At 44.1% G+C, this 21,864-nt stretch overlaps 1 protein-coding gene and 1 pseudogene across 2 annotated transcripts in view; one reads left to right on the plus strand and one right to left on the minus strand.

The window, feature by feature from the left end:
• Positions 1-21,864, minus strand: part of LOC126175647 (receptor-type tyrosine-protein phosphatase N2) — a 468,697-nt gene that overhangs the window by 375,508 nt on the left and 71,325 nt on the right. The window lies entirely within an intron of this gene.
• On the plus strand, positions 7,363-7,480 carry LOC126177540 (5S ribosomal RNA; annotated as a pseudogene).

Raw genomic sequence — 21,864 nt, forward strand, 5'->3', positions numbered from 1 at the left:
CGCCTCGCAGGGGAGCCGATACGGGCGTCTCATTTCCGCTCGGCCCTTGCCGTCCCGCTCCCTCTACAAGTAGGAGGTGGTGGTGGGAACATTTTGGTATCGCGCGGCCAGCTAACTTGTTTACGGGTATCGGACGCCGCCCACGCCCTCGCCGGCGCGCCGCCTATCGACCTGCGAAGCCGCCGCCCCCGCCGCCGCCCCGCCGCCGTCCAGAGGCGCTGGCTGCTTGCTGCTCGCTACCACCCACATACCTCGTCCTTGCCACACCCAAACGTCGTAGTATCAGCGGGTATGTTGTCGAAAGCCTCATTTGCGTGAGCAACTGTCTTCTGTCAGTCAACTACTCGTCGCAAGTGAGTCTACTGCAGCGCTCCTGGCGTCTAATTCACGTACTGAGACTCTGTTCTCACGAGTGGTCGTGTTGGTTTGGACCACCAGATTTACCTCCGATGTCAGTTGCGAAAGGGAGGTTCTGATGGAGCACCTTTCTTACAAAAACTCGGAACTACCAATGATGGTAGAGTTTCAGAATAATTACACTACTGGCCATTAAAATCGCTACACCACGAGCATGACGTGCTACAGACGCAATATTTAACCGGCAGGAAGAAGATGCTGTGATATGCAAATGATTAGCTATTCAGAGCATCCACACAAGGTTGACGCCGGTGGCGACACCTACAACGTGCTGACATGAGGAAAGTTTCCAAGCGATTTCTCATACACAAACAGTAGTTGACCGGCGTTGCCTGGTGAAACGTTGTTGTGATGCCTCGTGTAAGGAAGAGAAATGCGTACCATCACTTTTCCGACTTTGATAAAGGTCGGATTGTAGCCCAGAGCGATTGCAGTTTATCGTATCGCGACATTGCTGCTCGTGTTGGTCGATATCCAATGACAGTTAGCAGAACATGGAATCGGTGAGTTCAGGTGGGTAATACGGAACACCATGCTGGATGCCAACGGCCTCGTATCACTAGCAGTCGAGATGACAGGCATCCTACCCGGATGGCTGTAACAGATCGTGCACCCACGTCTCTATCCCTGAGTCAACAGATGGGGACGTTTGCAAGACAACAACCATCTGCAGGAACAGTTCGACGACGTTTGCAGCAGCATGGACTACCAGCTCGGAGACCGTGGCTGCGGTTACCCTTGACGCTGCATCACAGTTAGGAGCGCCTGCGATGGTGTGCTCAACGACGAACGGCAAAACGTCATTCTTTAGGATGAATCCAGATTCTGTTTACAGCATCATGATGGTCGCATCCGTATTTGGCGACATCGCGGTGAACGCACATTGCAAGCGTGTACTCGTCATCGCCATACTGGCGTATCACCCGGCGTGACGGTATGGTGTGCCATTGGTTACACGTCTCGGTCACGTATTGTTCGCATTGACGGCACTTTGCACAGTGGACGTTACGTTTCAGATTTGTTATGACCCGTGCCTCTACCCTTCATTCGATGCCAGCTGAAACACTACATTTCACCAAGATAATGTACGACCGCATGTCGCAGGTCCTGTACGGGCCTGTCTGGATACAGAAAATGTTCGACTGCTGCCCTGGCGAGCACATTCCCCAGATCTCTCACCAATTGAAAACGTCTGCTCAACAGTGGCCGAGAAACTGGCTCGTCACAATACGCCAGTCACTACTCTTGATGAACTGTGGTATCGTGTTGAAGCTGCATGGGCAGCTGTACCTATACACGCCATCCAAGCTCTGACTCAATGCCCAGGCGTATCAAGGCCGTTATTACGGCCAGAAGTGGTTGTTCTGGGTACTGATTTCGCAGGATCTATGCACCCAAATTGCGTGAAAATGTAATCACATGTCAGTTCTAGTATAATATATTTGTCCAATGAATACCCGTTTATCATCTGCATTTCTTCTTGGTGTAGCAATTTTAATGGCGAGTAGTGTATTTTATTCATACCTGTTACTTTTTCACCAGCAGTAGCATATATTTCAGGATAAAATTTAGTCTCCAGTTGTATGAATATTTTTATAAATAGAGTTTACTAATAACCAACAACAATTCAATGGATTGTAAATAACAGCCAACCAGATGCACAATGCAGGTTTGCAACTTTGACCGCGGTGAAAGAAGGCAAAAATGGTTCCATTCCACGCTGCGGACCTGGTGCAGAAACTGGTTATGAATTTTTTGAAATAATTCAGTCTCTGTTGCATCTTTTTTATTCACAGGAAATGACGCGTTTCGACCTTTTTAGGGCATCATCAGATTGACTTATGGGTACAAAACGACAATAGTGAGGCATATGCAGATTAAACGCGGAAATAGGGTAAATATAAAAACACATAAGAAGCAAAGTTCCAGGCTGTGCAGCCATCTCTCCAATTAACCGTAACGTGAAACTTACGTAAAAATCAATGTGGAAACATTATAGACGATCTGCGTCAATAAAAAAACCAATCCTGATCAGTCAAATCTTCCATTAGGTTTACTACCCAAGAACACTAGATTTGTTAAAATCCCTTTTTTAGATACCTTATGGTTTGACCTTGCAAATCTATTTAGAAAATACGTCAGAAATAAAATATCTACTGAAGAAAAATACTCCGAATCCGGGATTTACAGAATAGCGTGCGCCGACTGCGAAGCTTCATATGTGGCAGGAAGTTTCGAACTAGATTTGGTGAACATTATATTTACAAGTATGGACAAATTAACATAATTCGACCTTTGCAGAGCATCTAAAATCTAGTGGGCACCGCTCTCCGACATTGAGCAATTTACATGTACCCCATACCGCCTGTAAATTTTAATAGTTTACTGTTTACCTAATTTCTCTTCCGCATGTGTATTTTGTAAGCACGTTGGATAGCCAACGCCATTTGCCTTTAATGTCTGGTGCTACAGTCGTGTATAGCCTTGCCTCTACGGCTCTATGTATGTGTGGCCGGCTTGGAGGGCTGACGTATCCTGTTTTCGACCGCATTATCTGCTATTTGTCGGCTGTACGCAGCGCTCCTGCTGGTTGGTTCCGTGTTACGTAAGATTTTTTAATTTTTCTTGGTTTGTCATAGTTGCAGCAGAAACTATAGTTATAGTTGGCATTGTATTAGCTGTTACAGGTTCCGTAGTGCTTATATTCATGCCATGAAGATAGGACAATGGCTCCTTATCAAATTTTATCTTAATGTTATATGCGGGCATTAATTGACGAATGCTGGTATTCCACATTAATTCTTACGTAAGTTCCACGTTTTACTTAATTATAGAGGCGACAGCACAGCCTGGAACTTTGCCTCTTTTCTATTAACTCTGTTTCCCCATTTAATCTGCATACGCCTCACTATTGTCATTTTTTACCTCTACGTCAATCTGATGACGCCCCAAAAGGGCGAAACGGGTAATTTCCTGTAAATAAAAAAGATTTTGCAACCGAGACTGTCTTATTTCAAGAATTTCAAGTTCTTCAGAAGGTATTGCACGAAGAATTACGTATTATCTATATCCGATGTAGTAGTCGTTAGTACATATGCGTGCCCTCCACTTAATCAGCATTTAAAATACATGATTCAAAAATAATAGCTTCTACGATGGTGTTTTGTCTTAAAACGTATTTTGTGGTACTGTGAAAAGTTTTAAGTCTAAGCCCGACAGTAGAGAGCTACCATTTCAAAATCATGTATTTTAAATGGTAAGTGGATTACGCGCACATGTAGTAGACAGAATCAACGACTACTACATCGGATATAGATAATACGATGATTGTTTTAAAACTGTCTAAACCATGGTCAAGGTTTAATAAACATTTATTTTTCAACTGCTTGTCTGTCATTCCCAGTCCATTAAAACTGTTGCATGCAAAATTTCTGAAGCGCAGCCATGATCAAAATAAACACCAATTCATTGTGAATGTTACTGACAAAGAGGTATTATCAATTTTCCACTGTGGAAAAGTTAGTCCAACTATTACAAAATGTCTCCATTTTTTCTCAAGGAAATAAATAGATCGACGTACTAACACCGACACAACACGGCAGTACATAGCAGCGTTTTACTTAACCCTTTATGTCTTGTTTGCTTTCTAAGGTCCATATAATACCCGAATCTAATTTTCACCTGCAACAGAGATGACTTTTCACTGTTGAAACAATGTTCCTTAAAAGCTTTTATCTACTTCTCACCTAGGAATTGTGTATACCTTTCATTTATCTAGTTAATTTTTGATTTCGGATGTACGGTGAATCGTATGGGACAACAATCGTAAGAAAAACATTAAATTCCCATGGAATTTTCACAAAATGCCAATAAAAACAAAGTGAACAAAATGCGTACACTTTTGGTTAGACTATCATTGACGTCGAATGAAAAAAAAGTTAGTGTTACCAGTCACTGGCTTCTCTCTCTCTCTCTCTCTCTCTCTCTCTCTCTCTCTCTCCCTGCCCACAAAAATAACATACTAATAATAAGGTAATAGATGTTTATATACAAAGTCTGCCACTGTTGGCAACACAGTTATTACATTTAATAGCTCTAACATGTCATTTTGATTACTTAAATGTGTATAAAATACTACGTTATATGAAACTGACAGAAAATAATTTATGACCACTGGCGATATTTACACTTACTCTGTTCATCTCCGCAAGCAAAGATCTTCACAATGCTTTGAAGCTTGCTCTGAAATAGTGTTTTCTTTGGCTGTATGTTCTTTGCACTTACGAGATTCTAGATGCCATATTTTTTTCCCCCAGTGTTTATAAAATGCAATGGTGTACTTGATGTAATAGGAAATTGAAAGAAGAATATCAGCACAGGAGGTTTTTTTATTTTATTTATTTCTCTTTCACATTTATATTTTCGTTCATATTGCAGTCAAGGACCCTCCGCCCCTTCCCCTGCCACTCTTAAAAAAAAAACTGATAGGCATGTACTGAAATAGTGTTTTACTTATTCTCTATTAGATAGCACCCCAGGCTTCTCCAAAGTCGTAATACAACCTTCTCATCGATGCCAAATTAATCGACATACAATAATGTTAATGATTTTATCATACCAATAGTAACTTAATGAAAAACTATGCCATGTTTGTTTGTGTTTCCTTTGTTGCATGTGCGTCACGAGTTCCGGAATGTTTGAAATGCGCAAAGTTTGTTGTAAGTGGCTACATGCTGTCATTGTCAAATACTGGATGAATATATTCTAGGTAATTTGCGCGCGGTGAGTTGTACTGTATCAAGAAATATACACAATTTATTCCTTAAATACTTGATACTGCGTCAAACCTTTAACGTAAGAATATGACGGCGTTTTAAATTTTCAAATTCGGTGAATAATTATTTGAAAAACTGAAAATCAAATTTTCGATTCTGTCAGAAGCTATTAGATTAGCAACTGCCAGCTGGTAGCGGATAACAAGATAACTGTTTAGCCGTTTAGTAGTATAGGTATCGTGATATATCACGGTAGCCGTCCTATTACCTCATATTTCCCATGCAGTACAGGACTAAGCGAAGTGACCTGTTGACGTTCTGTCTATTGAAAATACACCACCATTTTACAGTGACATCGCCTTCTGTTCCGTTGCTGTCCATTGTGAATCAGCCTTCAGCCCTTTTCGTCCTTAAATTAACTACTCAAGACAAATAAGTGAACCTATCGCCAACTTCCTATACCTGTACCGAATCTTGTCTGTCTCTAGTGGACAATTTCGTTTACACATCAGCAAAATTGCGTGTATTGTGAAAGCTGTCTGCCGTGGAGTTTGGCATCTGAACGGCGAAAGTGAGATTACGAGGGATTGCCCTTTTTACGAAAAAAAATGAAACACAGTAACAAATGAAGGACAGTGAATGATAATACGGTTTATTAATGACTGTAATAGAATTCAAAGGGGAAGTTCTTCTCAAAAGCCGTGTAGTAAATTATTTACTGTCCTGAAAATTGAAAGAGTAGAAAATGTATCATACAAGAATATCAGAACATATACGTTTATTTGCTCAAGGAAATATATACTTGCAAACACACAAAACAATATCTTGAATGCAGTAAATAGAGATTTTTGCTTTATCCTTTGTATCTTGTCTTATTTGTGTGCTAAATAATATAGAAAATTATTTTTCTAAATAATTCTGAGTTTTTCGCTGTGTTATTAAAACACTTTTATCTATTTACGTTCATATTTACGCATAATGTAGGCTTTTTCTCTGTTAAAGGTACATATCTTTTTGGTTTCAGATATTTCTACTCTCTTGTAGGAGGAAAAAATAACAGGACCTTCTGTAACTTTACACTCTTTCACGGAAACAAAGAGAACAATACAGCAAAGATTAGTAAGGCATGAAAGCATGAAATCCATTTCTATTAGGCTAGTACATAAGTTCGCAGCATTTTTGTTTCGCGCGTTGGTATTCCGGTTGGTATTGGTTCATTTGTCGATTGTCATTTTTTATTTGTAGTTCACTGTTGCTAATTGAGTTGACATACTATCATTTTGTCATTTGTAAATAGTGGATGGAGCTGTGGGCGCTAGAAAATGGAGTTCTAAGTGGAGAAATCTGAACATTTCTGACACAGCCTTCTGTTTGAGTGCAACATAGGGGTGACAGCAGCGTAGGCAACCAGCAACATGAGGATAATGCCACTGGACAGAGCACAACAAGAAAACTTCTCGTTTTAACGAGGATCGTTTTGATTTTAGTGGCTCTCCATGTTCAAGAAGAAGACCGTTGAAACGCATTAATGCACAATGATTCTCGTTAGTATACTCGACAACTGGGAAATGTGAAGAAACCGTGTTCATTCCACCATAGTGCGACATTTGCATGCAATGGGAAAGGTTCAAAAATCGGTTGTATGGGTACTGCATGCTCTAAGCCAAAATCATAAAAATCGTCGGGTAGCCTTATGTGCATCTACGCTTGCTAGTTATCAACTGGCTCGTAAACAACACCGACCACACATGTCGTTACTGGTGACGAAAAATGGTGTATTTATGCTAACGTAAGAAAAAGAAAGGAATGGTTAAGCCCAAACAAAGCAGCAACGATTTGCTTCTCCGAGATGTAACCATCACTGCTGACATCTGTCAACAATTGAGACGTCTTGCAGACAACGACCAGGAGGGCTACGTGAAGTGATGCTACTACATGATAACGTCTGCCTTCTGTTACACTGACAAAACACGCTATATAGGAGTTGTGTTGGGAAGTCATTCCGTACCCACCTTATTCACCTGATCCTGCGCCCTCAGATTTTCACCTTTCTCTATCAAACAACCTTCAAGGAACTTCCTCTCCTGATGAAAATGTGCTCCGAACATGCCTCGACAAGTTCGTCGTCTCAGAATCACGTTATTTCTAGTAGCCTGCATGTGCGAGAAGTGGCAACGGCCTTGCCGCAGTGGATACACCGGTTCCCGTGAGATCACCGAAGTTAAGCGCTGTCGGGCGTGGTCGGCACTTGGATGGGTGACCATCCAGGCTGCCATGCGATGTTGCCATTTTTCGGGGTGCACTCAGCCTCGTGATGCCAATTGAGGAGCTACTCAACCGAATAGTAGCTGCTTCGGTCAAGAACACCATCATAACGACCGGGAGAGTGGTGTGCTGACCCCAAGCCCCTCCTATCCGCATCCTCATCCGAGGGTGACGCGGCGGTCGGATGATCCCTGTAGGCCACTCGTGGCCTGAAGAGGGAGTGCATTTGCGAGAAGCACTTTCGTCCCTGTAGCTCTATTCACAGGTGGGCATTTGAAGCCTCTAACAATACGCATATGGTTGTTGTTGTTGTTGTGGTCTTCAGTCCTGATACTGGTTTGATGCAGCTCTCCATGCTACCCTATACTGTGTAAGTTTCTTCATCTCCCAGTACCTACTGCAACCTACATCCTTCTGAATCTGCTTCTGAATATGCTACGCATATGGTAGGAATGAATAAATGAACGAAGAGCGAAAGACAATAAAAGAAAAATAATTATTCTCCGTTGGCGAATCGCCACGAAAGTTCGAAGCGGATTCCAGTGCCACTGGTTCACTTGCGACAGACAACTTTGTGCAGCAATGTTGTGCTGACACCGGAATCAACTGTCCCGATGTATTGCTGTGTTTGTGATTTTTGACTAATTCAGTGTATTTCGCCGCGCTACCGTATGCTTAGCTTTCTACAGACATAAACTTGACCACAGTACGCAGAGCTCCACGGAATGCACTGCGCATGTCACACACAGAATGGCTGCGGCGGATCCTATCATCTGCGAGCGGCAGGCGGTTAATTAAACCTCCAGTGGAGCAAGCGGCAACTGAAAAGCCAGCGTTTGAATTACGTCGAAATCACACCGGCACACTGCTCTCCGCGCCGCATATGCGGTTTTGATGATGGCAGCTCTAAACGGAATCTCACCGTTTCACTGACACACGCGTGTCAAACTATCATGTTAAGCTGTTATACTGGAGGACGTGTATTTTCAAGCCCTCTCTTGATTTGCTGCAGAATGCGGTTTGTTTGGAACGGATGAGCTAGGCGCTATTTTTATTTTGTACTTACACGGATAAAAAGTGGCCCTAGTCACTCACGGCATTCCAAATATGTTTCTAGTTGCCTCCATTAAATGAACGGCCTGCGTACGATCTCCGAATTAGACAGTAACGAGTATAAAGCTGAACATCATGAAGGAAGACGATCTGTTATCACCTAGTCAGCAGGGATTCAGAAAATATCGTTCTTGTGAAACACAATTAACTTTCCATTCTAGTCAAGTAATGAGAGCTATCGACAGGGGACCTCAAACACACGGAAGAGACAAAGAAACTGGTGCACCTTCCTAATATCGTGTAGGGTCCCCGCGAGCACGCAGAAGTGCCGCAACACAGCGTGGCATGCACTCGACTAACATCTGAAACAGTGCTGGAAGGAACTGACACCATGCATCCTGCAGGCTGTCCATGAATCCGTAAGAATACGAGGTGGTGGAACAGCACATTGCAAGGCATCTCAGATATGCTCAATAATGTTCATTTCTGAGAGTCTGGTGGCCAACGGAAGTGTTTAAACTCAGAAGAGAGTTCCTGGAGCCACTCTGCTCTAATTCTGGACGTGTGGGGTGTCGCGTTGTCCTACTGGAATTGCCCAAGTCCTTCGGAATACACAATGGACATGAATGGATGAAGGTGATGAGACATGATGCTTACGTACGCGACCGAGCGACGTGGCGCAGTGGTTAGCACACTGGACTCGCAATCGGGAGGACGACGGTTCAGTCCCGCGTCCGGCCGTCCTAATTTAGGTTTTCCGTGATTTTCCTAAATCGTTCCAGGCTAATGCTGGGATGGTTCCTTTGAAAGGGCACTGCCGACTTCCTTCCCTAATCCGATGAGACCTCGCTGTTTGGTCTCCTCCCCCTAAAACAACCCAACAACAGCTTATGTACGTGTCATCTGTCAGTCATATCCAGACGTATCAGGGGTCCCATATCACTCCAATTGCACACGCCCCACACCATTACACAGCCTCCAGCAGCTTGAACAATCCACTGCTGATATATAGGGTCCACGTCCATCTGCTCGATACAATTTGAAACGAGTCTTGTCCGTTAAGGCAACATGTTTCCAGTCAGCAACAGTCCAAAGTCGGTGTTTACAGGCCCAGGCGAGGCGTAAAGCTTTGACTGCAAGTGACAGGGCTGCGACTTATGTCTCGGTTACTCACTGGATGACAGACTGTAACTGACTGGGCCCTCCAGTCCGTGGCGGCGATCTTAATATTGGCGGCCGAGAGGCCGTTGGCGACGCGTTTCTTGCGAGTCTGTCTTTGGCTTCTATCGATCATCCTGCAATGCCGCCTGGTGTGCTGACGCCAGATTACTAGCTCAGCAGGTGATGTTCTCCATGTAATCACGAAAGCCGAACCCTTCCACTGGAGTGCCACAGGAGATAGCATGATTCATCATAGCAAATCACTTGTTTCCAGTCATCCACAGTCCAGAGGCTTCACTCCTTACAGCACCTCAAGTGCCGCTTAGCATTGACTATAGAAACGTAGCTTATGAGGAGCTGTTCGATAATTACAACCCATTCCTTTTAATTCCCTGCTCACTGGTGATTCCTTCCACTGATTTCATGCGATTTTCTTACGACCACCCACCTCAATGCTCGACTGTCCCTATCCATCAATACATGGTGTTCACATGGCCTTGGTTTAGCTGTGGTTGTTCCTTCATACTTCCAATTCACTGCCATATCACCGACAGTTGACTTGGGCAACTTTAGGAAATCCATAATGGCCATTTCAGTTCTTCTAAACGGGTGGCATCCATCGACTGGTCCACGTTCGAAATTGACTGAGCTCTCCTGGCCGATCCATTCTGCTTTTATTGCTTCTCTACAGACTGCACAGTACTCCCACCACCTTTTATACTGTCAGATCCGTCTCTCGTGATATCTAGTGGGCAATTATGCATTACATAAGGGTGTCCAGATGCATTTGAAGAGACAGTGTATTTGTCTCCGCCCACGTTCACTCTAAGACAAAAAAAGTACGCACCACGAAGCATTTACCCAATGGTATGGAAATCAGGAGATGTGATGTACATGTACAGAAAAGGAATTATTAAAGATTCAGGAAAAAATGGATGATTTATTAAAGAGTCTGTATTCCACATTTATAAATTAAGCAAGTCAATAACACGTTGGTCCACCTTTGGTCCTTATGCATGCAGCTATTCAGCTTTTCACTGGCCTAATGCAATTATTGGATGCCCTTCTGACGGATATCATGTCAGGTTCTATCCAACTGGCGCGTTAGATCGTCAAAATCTAGAGCTGGTTGGTAGGTCCTGTCCATAATGTACCAAAAGTTCTCAATTGAGGAGAGCAGGCCAAGGTTGTGCTTGGCAGGCGCAAAGACAAGCAGTAGAAACTGCCAGCGTTTGCGGGCGGGCATTATCTTGCTGAAATGTAAGTCCAGGATGGCTTGCCATGAAGGGCAGCAAAATGGGCCGCAGAATATAGTGGACATGCAGCTGGGCTTTTTGGTGCCGCGGATGACAACCAAAGGGTTTCTGCTGTGAAAAGAAATGGCACGCCAGATATTCACTCACGGTAGTCGGGCCGCATGGAGTGGGACAGCAAGGCTGGTAACCCTCCGCTGTCCGGGGCGTCTCCAGACACGTCTTTGGACTGGAATCTCATTGACTGGAGTAGTATCCTCTTCAATAATGAGTGCCGCTTTAAATGAGCCCTGCTGATTTTCTCAAACTGTGAAGCTTTTTCTCTTGAATAAATAAGCAATTTTGCTGAAATTATCAAAAGAATTGCACGTAGATCACATCTACCGATTTTCCGTCCAATTCGGGGTAATTCCTTCGTGGTGCGACGCTCTTTTTGTCTTGTGTGTGTGTGTGTGTGTGTGTGTGTGTGTGTGTGTGTATGCGTTTGTGTATTGTTTTACAAAGAGCTACGAAATAATGCAGGCTTACGTCGTAGAGGATATGTTCGTAAAGTGGTGTGATAGAAAAGGCTTAGAGTAGTAGCACTAGATCTTTACGGCGTGAATGCGTGAAACATCCGTGATGCACTTAAGCGTAGCGGAACTAACGCCAGCTCGTTATTACACTACTGGCCATTAAAATTGCTACACCACGAAGATGACGTGCTACAGACGCGAAATTTAACCGAGAGGAAGATGATGCTGTGATATGCAAATGATTAGCTTTTCAGAGCATTCATACAAGGTTGGCGCCAGTGGCGACACCTACAACGTGCTGGCATGAGGAAAGTTTCCAACCGATTTCTCATACACAAACAGCAGTTGACCGGCGTTGCTTGGTGGAACGTTGTTGTGATGGCTCGTGTAAGGAGAAGAAATGCGTACCATCACGTTTCCGACTTTCATGAAGGTCGGATTGTAGCCTATCGCGATTGCGGTTTATCGTATCGCGACATTGCTGCTCGCGTTGGTCGAGATCCAATGACTGTTAGCAGAATATGGAATCGGTGGGTTCAGGAGGGTAATACGGAACGCCGTGCTGGATCCCAACGGCCTCGTATCAGTAGCAGTCGAGATGACAGGCATCTTATCCGCATGGCTGTAACAGATCGTGCAGCCACGTCTCGATCCCTGAGTCAACAGATGGAGACTTTTGCAAGACAACTACCATCTGCATGAACAGTTCGACGACGTTTGCAGCAGCATGGACTATCAGCTCGGAGACCATGGTTGCGGTTACCCTCACAGACAGGAGCGCCTGCGATGGTGTACTCAACGACGAACTTGGGTGCACGAATGGCAAAACGTCATTTTTTTCGGATGAATCCAGGTTCTGTTTACAGCATCATGATGGTCGCATCCGTGTTTGGCGACATCGCGGTGAACGCAGATTGGAAGCGTGTATTCGGCATCGCCATACTAACGTATCACCGCCGTGATAGTATGGGTGCCATTGGTTACATGTCTCTGTCACCTGTTGTTCGATTGACGGCACTTTGAACAGTGGTCGTTACATTTCAGATTTGTTACGACCCGTAGCTCTACCCTTCATTCGATCCCTGCGAAACCCTACATTTCAGCAGGATAGTGCACGACCGCATGTTGCAGGTCCTGTACGGGCCTTTCTGGACACAGAAAATGTTCGACTGCTGCCCTGGCCTGTACATTCTCCAGATCCCTCACCAATCGAATACGTCTGGTCAATGGTGGCCGAGCAACAGGCTCGTCACAATACGCCAGTCATTACTCTTGATGAACTGTGCTATCGTGTTGAAGCTGCATGGGCAGCTGTACTTGTACACGCCATCCAACACTCAATGCCCAGGCGTATCAAGGCCGTTATTACGGCCAGAGGTGGTTGTTCTGGGTACTGATTTCTGAGGATCTATACACCCAAATTGCGTGAAAATGTAATCACATGTCAGTTCCAGTATAAAATATTTGTCCAATGAATACCCGTTTATCATCTGAATTTCTTCTTGGTGTAGCAATTTTAATGGCCAGCAGTGTAATTCGTTGCAGTCCGCGACCGTGGAACCTGTGCGGAAGTGTTGGTAAGTGCAGTGCGCCCGTACCGCGCTGCAGCGCTGGCCGGTGACACGTGCGGAAGACTGCGGCCACCTAATGCCGCGCTGCCGGCCTGGTATCGGCTGCCCCCTATTACGCTACGGCCAACCGATAAAGCGGCGCCATTTCCACGGTTTATCAGCTTCCGCGCGACGCCCGCCTAATCTCGGCCCTGCCCTGAGCGTGAGGCTGTGTCAGTCCCGAACTAGGGCCCACGGTAGCGGGTTCGGGAAGCAAACAGCTACTCGCCGGTTAATCACAGTTTGGATTTCAGAAGAGCTGCATAACTGCTAATGCCATTTACACGTTCACTTAGCAAATTTTACAAGCATTAAGTAACAAAATAGCGCCAGTTGGTATTTTCTGTGACTTATCTAAAGCATTTTACTGCTTGGCTCACAATATTCTCCTAAGTAAACTGGGATTTTATGGAACTGATCGTGAAGGCAATCAATGGATAATTTCAAATCTAACCAAAAGAATGCAAATAGTTGTAGTTAATAATTTATGCAATGTAAGCAGGGGAGAGTCTTCTGGCTGGACGGAACTCGCTCATGGCGTTCCACAAGGCTCAATTTTAGGTACACTGTTATTTCTCATATATGTTATAGACCTTCTGTCTAATATACCATGAGATCGGGGCCGTCTTAATCAACAGAAAAATGTATCTTACAACAAACTAAAACCTATTCATTCATAAAATACTAGCAAAAGAATATACAGTTAAGAATATGTCCAGCAGCCCTCAGCGGCGGTAACTCCTTGGCATCTCCAAGGATAGCTTGAAACAAAGTTTTTCAGGTATTCACGTGGAAGAGGCCTCCTAAAGCCTTAAATATGCGTTAACAGCTGTTTCAATGTGGAGATATTTCTTTCTTGTCATTTCTCTTTGATGTAAGACCATAAGCTTTCAGTTCATTTACCATCAGGCGACTGTGAGGGCTAACCCATACCTGCACTCCTTTCTTCTTTTTTCACTCCCTGCAAAGCCTGCTGCGGTGCTTTGCATCTTTGTCCTTCTGCAATATCCAGTCTTCGTTTCTGTCACTGAACCAACGTTTGGCAGTCTGCATCAAACATCTTTGATGAACGCGAAACGTAAGTTGCACTCGTATCTCTTCACGTGTATCTCAGTGAAGAATTCAGAGTAAAGTAATGGATATTGCATGAAGGATAAAGGTTCTCTCTGTTGGGTTGTGAAAGAATTAACACGATATATTTTACCATCTGTGTCTAACGCCGACCACGCCCTTACTTGACATATCGTATAACAAGCGGAATTAGTTTTTTTGCGGATGACACTAGTGCTATAATCAATTCAGACTTACATACACTAACAAAGGAAATTATAAAACAATATTCTTAAATTTTACTGAGTTTTCTCTGCGAATGGTCTCACTTTCAACTTCAAAGAGGTACAATATTTCAGTTTGGCCGTAACGTACTACACCAATGATAAGTGTAACACATAGTGAAATAAAACTAGGACGGAAATTTCAAAAAATTTAGGTAAATATGTTGAAAAAAAAATGTACAAATGTGTGTGAAATCTTATGGGACTTAACTGCTTACATACTACTTAACCTAAATTATCCTAAGGACAAGCACACACACCTATGCCCGAGGGAGGACACGAACCTCCACCGCGACCAGTCAGACAGTCCATGACTGCAGCGCTTTAGACCGCTCGGCTAATCCCGCGCGGCATCTATATTGAATTCAAAATGGAAAAAATCATTTTTGAACTCCTAAAACAACGAACAACTATAATTTCAGAAAAATCGGACGATTTATTCGAGAGAAAAAGCTTATAATTTGGGCAAACCAATAACGCGTTGGTCTCCACCTCTGGCCATTATTCAAGCAATTATTCGGCTTAGCATTGATTGATGGTGTTGTTGGATGTCTTCGTGACGGATATCGTTGCGAATTCTGTCCCACTGACGCGTCAGATCGTAGAAATCCAGAGGTGGTGGGAGGGCTCTGCCCATAATGCTCCAAACGGAGGTGCGGTCCAAGAGGAGAGCTGTAATTTGAATTTCTTTGGGCGGAAAACCAGAGCATCGGAGATATTCGTAGGCGCTCATACAATATCTACGGAGACTCGACAGTGAATAAAAATACGTAGAGTCGTTGGGTGAGGCGTCTGTCATCAACGCAAGGTCGCGCAAACCTGTCCCATCTCCCGAGTGCCGGCCGACCGCACACCGCTGTGACTCCTGGAATGTTGGAACGAGTGGACACTCCGTTTGAGGCGACGACTGATCACACTCAGACACCTCGCTGCTCAACAGGACGTATCTATTCCGCAGTACCAAAGATAAACAACCTACAATAGCCGGCCGGAGTGGCCGAGCGGTTCTAGACGCTGCAGTCTGGGACCGCGCGACCGCTACGGTCGCAGGTTCGAATCCTGCCTCGGACATGGATGTGTGTATTGTCCTTAGGTTAGTTAGGTTTAAGTAGTTCTAAGTTCTGGGAGACTGATGACCACAGAAGTTAAGTCCCATAGTGCTCAGAGCCGTTTGAACCATTTGCACCAACCTACAATACCAGGCATACTTACGAGATGAACACCAGAAAATTACTGGTCATCGAAAATACAGGATTACATACGTGAAGTTTCTCAAGGTACCAACAAGTAAAGCTTATGACAATAATGTGACGTAAAGGCTTATGTAAAAGAAAAAAGAAACTTTAGTGTGAATTCTACAAATGTGTCACGTAAGAAATAACTCTATGGACAATTTCTTACAGATTTCCACGTGGAAGACTGAAATGTGAATGTGTCGTAAAGTATGTAATTATTTATGAAATGAGTTCGCTTTCTGTTCTATTTATGTTTTCTTATTACCTCAAAATGTTCAATTTTCTGGATTTAAAAAGAAGCCGTTCAGTAACCGAAAGAAAAGCATATATCAGCTACATTACCCACAATCGTGGATGACAAACCAAAGAACGGTGATGAACATCGCAGTGCAGCCAGCGTACCTCATTTCACAGGCGGCGCTCCTCGAAGGCTTGTGATGAGATCGGAAACAATGGCAGACTACCCTTGTTTGTAAAGCTAAAAGCAGTCCATCCGAGCTAACGGAACTTCTGCGGTGGGAGTCATGTTTCCGTACTACCTAACCATAAACTACAGTTTCGCTGCTTCTTAGTGAAAATACATCGCACTTTACGAGATACACCGACTAGTGTCTCACGCATGCTTCAAATTACGAGAAGTGAACGCTCCTGGGACCTAAATACGTTAAGTTTGAAGGTGCGTAAATATAAGGGTGAGGCACAGCACTTCTCTAATGCGAATGAATGTAAGCTGATCAAAAGGCTTCACTTAACAGCGAGTATATTATCGTGGTACTTAACATAAAAAATTAAAACTGAAATTCCGGGAGAGCATTTGAACAACAGAGAGCGCAAACCACCGCCTCTGCTGTCAACTTGATTAAATTCTGCTCGGATTGTAACGTTGCATCAGGGGATTAAACTCTCAAACGTTCCAGCGAAGGAAACAAATGACTTCTCAGAGGCATTGATCTTCCTGTGAGGTGCTCAAAAGTAAGCTTTTAACGTATTAAACCAATTAGAGTAATATTCAGTCTTATTCTTTGTCGGATATAGGAGAGTAAGCTTCCCTTATGAAATACGGTTTGGAACTGCTGCTCTACAGGGATGTACCGAATTAGAGAGGGGGGAAAAGAGCTATACTACCGTGGTAGTTTTACTTCCTACGTTCCTCTGTTTTCTCACAGCCTCCTTGGAGCTTCTTTTGTGTTGAGATGCAAGCGTAGTCGAAAGACAAGGTAGCAGTTTTATGGTTCACTGGCCGAACGGAGCGCGGGCGAATCGAAACTTGGCTATGAAATGTCAAGAAGCGCTGCGTGCGTTGGTGCGGATTGGGGCAACAGAGCTTGGCGCCAAGACAAAGTCAACCTTCTTGAAATAAAAACCACATGATCCACACAGTTCATTGCTTGCAAAAAAGAAAAAAAGCCGTAGCTGTCAGATAGAACTCAGCACCTCGTACTTAGGATCCACTGAATCTCTCCTGCAAGAGAAACTTTCAGTGTAGCTATGATGTTTTCCAAGATCGACAGTGACGTGCATAATTCTTGATTTTTTATTTTCACTTTGATATATTCATGCTGAAAAATGTCATATTTCCTTTTACGAAAAACAAAATCAAATTTAAAGTTTAAATTATCATTCATATTATTTTGAAGGCGGAATAACTTAAGTCTTGTGTATAGACAGCAGGTACACGTAAAATAGTCCCCCGTAACATCTGACGAAAATGAGAGGATCAGTCATGAAACTATTGTGCAGAAGAAAGCAATTGGTAACCGGGAAAATCATCGAAAAATATATCTTGGAATTCTTACCAATATACGTAATCCTCTTTCTTATACTATTCACAAATAGAGTGACAGAAAGGGTAATGCTATCCCAAATTTCTATTCTGTTCTTACGTGAAGTACACGATGACGACGCTAGAATTGTTTCAGAGTCCCTGTGAACTTTTGGTTCTCTAAATTTTATGGTCTTACCGTGAGTTCCATTGGCGAGGAAGTATAATTTACTGGAACACTTGTTACCATAATTTGCACAATAGCATTTCATAACAAAATCTCGTATTTCTTTAAATGATTCTAATTAAGTCCCCTGAATATCTCCTTGAGGCTGGAGTACACGCTAAACGGATGTCTCTGAAATTCTTCCATCATGCCCTTGGGGATAATTGGCGAAGATCTCAAACACTCATTGCTAACTACAAAAGAGTATGTCGCACAAGAATCGTGTATGCAGATGCTTTCAAAAGGCGCCCTATAAATCTAAGTCGTATATTCACCCTCACATAACTAATTATATGTATTTGTTGTTGGAACTACTGGCACGCACATCTTTAGCTCGTCTTTCACCCACGCCACAGTATCGACGTCGACGTCTCGACTGGTGCCATCAGAGGATCACTTGAAGATGGAATGGCACGCCATAGTCTTCAGCGCGGAAATCCCATTCTGCCTGCACCCAAGTGATGGTCGCTCGCGAGTACGATGTAGACCTGGTGAGCTCTGTCTCTGCATTCACAATGGCTTCACCCCAGGTCTCACGGGCTGCGGTGCGAGATGTTTCAACGCTCGTTCACTTTTGGTGTTTCTGGAGAGGGTGCTAACCCGCGCCGAGTACGTGCGTTATGTTTTAGACCCGTTCTTACAACATGAAGGTGACGTCTTGTTCCAACCGTATAATGCTCTTGCAAACACTGTATGTGAAACCCAACGTGCTCTGCAAGACGTGCAACAACTTCCCTGGCCACCACGATCTCCGAATTTGTCTCCAATGGAGCACGATATGACTGGAATGACTCGTCAGTCAAAGACTCTCACAGAACTATGTGAACAGGTTGGGAAGCCGCGGTATGACGTATCCCGGGATAGTATTCGCCATCTCTACGTTCTACTGGATCCCTGAGTGAGGGCCGGCGATGCCACCCATGGAGGTGTACTAATAGGGGTGTTTGAGCATGGGTCGAAACCTAGTACCTTAGAGCCACTTGTCCTTTTGATCTGTAAATGTAATCATTTCATGTGCTTCATATACAGCTGTTACAGCAATAAATCTTGAGTTAATTGGAAACCTCTAAAAGGGTGCACTAATTTTTTGCGGCAGTGTATTATGTACAGGGCTATTACAAATGATTGAAGCGATTTCATAAATTCACTGTAGCTCCATTCATTGACATATGGTCACGACACACTACAGATACGTAGAAAAACTCATAAAGTTTTGTTCGGCTGAAGCCGCACTTCAGGTTTCTCCCTCCAGAACGCTCGAGAGCGCAGTGAGACAAAATGGCGACAGGAGCCGAGAAAGCGTATGTCGTGCTTGAAATGCACTCACATCAGTCAGTCATAACAGTGCAACGACACTTCAGAACGAAGTTCGACAAAGATCCACCAACTGCTAACTCCATTCGGCGATGGTATGCGCAGTTTAAAGCTTCTGGATGCCTCTGTAAGGGGAAATCAACGGGTCGGCCTGCAGTGAGCGAAGAAACGGTTGAACGCGTGCGGGCAAGTTTCACGCGTAGCCCGCGGAAGTCGACGAATAAAGCAAGCAGGGAGCTAAACGTACCACAGCCGACGGTTTGGAAAATCTTACGGAAAAGGCTAAAGCAGAAGCCTTACCGTTTACAATTGCTACAAGCCCTGACACCCGATGACAAAGTCAAACGCTTTGAATTTTCGGTGCGGTTGCAACAGCTCATGGAAGAGGATGCGTTCAGTGCGAAACTTGTTTCCAGTGATGAAGCAACATTTTTTCTTAATGGTGAAGTGAACAGACACAATGTGCGAATCTGGGCGGTAGAGAATCCTCACGCATTCGTGCAGCAAATTCGCAATTCACCAAAAGTTAACGCGTTTTGTGCAATCTCACGGTTTAAAGTTTACGGCCCCTTTTCCTTCTGCGAAAAAAACGTTACAGGACACGTGTATCTGGACATGCTGGAAAATTGGCTCATACCACAACTGGAGACCGACAGCGCCGACTTCATCTTTCAACAGGATGGTGCTCCACCGCACTTCCATCATGATGTTCGGCATTTCTTAAACAGGAGATCGGAAAACCAATGGATCAGTCGTGGTGGAGATCATGATCAGCAATTCATGTCGTGGCCTCCACGCTCTCCCGACTTAACCCCATGCGATTTCTTTCTGTGGGGTTATGTGAAAGATTCAGTGTTTAAACCTCCTCTACCAAGAAACGTGCCAGAACTGCGAGCTCGCATCAACGATGCTTTCGAACTAATTGATGGGGACATGCTGCGCCGAGTAAGGGAGGAACTTGATTATCGGCTTGATATCTGCCGAATCACTAAAGGGGCACATATCGAACATTTGTGAATGCCTAAAAAAACTTTTTGAGTTTTTGTATGTGTGTGCAAAGTTATTGTAGAGCTGTGAAATCGCTTCAATCATTTGTAATAACCCCGTATAAGTACTGTATGTATGAATGGAATTGTTTTATTCTCGAACGTTCTAACAATTATAACTAGTACGAAACGAATCTTCCGTCATGACTTATGACCTAGATGTTATCGACAAAGGAATCGTAATGAATTACTTTCGCAGAAATTATTTTCAAGCGGTCCACAATAAGTAAGCCGAATTTCATCAGTATTGGTTGGTGTGACCTCCCACGTAAGACATTGGATAAAAGAGGGCAAAGAGGCGAGGTTGCAATCCCAGACGCAGCCATCGGGCATTCTTCAGGCGGCGTCGCACTCACGGCCTGCGCTGGAATGTCTTCATCAGCCGGCAGGCCAGCTCCGGTGATCCGCAATAAGGCCGTCCCACACCAGCGGCGACGAGGCTGCTGCTCTACTGCCGGAGGAATGCCGGCATTCCGTGGCCATTGTACACCATCTCGACATGGTATTGCCTCAGACTTCTCTTCATTATTTGTGGTGTGCGGCCGACTGCTAATGCACCTACGAATGTTTGATATTACCGTTTTATGAAGAATGTCGGGAAAGGATTTAAGGTCAGGGAGAAACAATAAAAGAAATGTCAGGGTCGGCAAAGAACTTAGAAAAATAGTTGAATGAAATGAAAAGATGTCATACGACCAACGCCAATAAGAGTTTATTAAGAGTAATGGACTCTAGTCGAATGAAGTCAGTTGAAGTTTGGGGAATTACGTATATTAGGGACCGAGACTCTTAATATAATAGACCAATATTGCTTTCTGCGCAGCAAAATAACTGATGACGGAAGAAATAAAGAGAATATAACATGCTGGCTGGGAAGAGCACAGAATCTATTATGATAAAGAGAAACGTAAAATCGAATGTAAATTTAGGTGTTGGAAGATCTTTTATAAGAGTATTTGTCACGTTTTTAGCCCGGAAGCAAAGTCCTACAGCAAAGAGGTACAGACAAGAGAATACGAGGTTCATTCAAGTTCTAAGGCCTCCGATTTTTTTTCTAATTAACTACTCACCCGAAATCGATGAAACTGGCGTTACTTCTCGACGTAATCGCCCTGCAGACGTACACATTTTTCACAACGCTGACGCCATGATTCCATGGCAGCGGCGAAGGCTTCTTTAGAAGTCTGTTTTGACCACTGGAAAATCGCTGAGGCAATAGCAGCACGGCTGGTGAATGTGCGGCCACGGAGAGTGTCTTTCATTGTTGGAAAAAGCCAAAAGTCACTAAGAGCCAGGTCAGGTGAGTAGGGAGCATGAGGAATCACTTCAAAGTTGTTATCACGAAGAAACGGTTGCGTAACGTTAGCTCGATGTGCGGGTGCGTTGTCTTGGTGAAACAGCACACGCGCAGCCCTTCCCGGACGTTTTTGTTGCAGTGCAGGAAGGAATTTGTTCTTCAAAACATTTTCGTAGGATGCACCTGTTACTGTAGTGCCCTTTGGAACGCAATGGGTAAGGATTACGCCCTCGCTGTCCCAGAACATGGACACCATCATTTTTTCAGCACTGGCGGTTACCCGAAATTTTTTTGGTGGCGGTGAATCTGTGTGCTTCCATTGAGCTGACTGGCGCTTTGTTTCTGGATTGAAAAATGGCATCCACGTCTCATCCGTTGTCACAACCGACGAAAAGAAAGTCCCATTCATGCTGTCGTTGCGCGTCAACATTGCTTGGCAACATGCCACACGGGCAGCCATGTGGTCGTCCGTCAGCATTCGTGGCACCCACCTGGATGACACTTTTCGCATTTTCAGGTCGTCATGCAGGATTGTGTGCACAGAACCCACAGAAATGGCAACTCTGGAGGCAATCTGTTCAACAGTCATTCGGCGATCCCC

The sequence above is a fragment of the Schistocerca cancellata genome, chromosome 3 (genome assembly GCF_023864275.1).
Source record: "Schistocerca cancellata isolate TAMUIC-IGC-003103 chromosome 3, iqSchCanc2.1, whole genome shotgun sequence".
In the NCBI taxonomy this organism is placed as follows: Eukaryota; Metazoa; Arthropoda; class Insecta; order Orthoptera; family Acrididae; genus Schistocerca; species Schistocerca cancellata.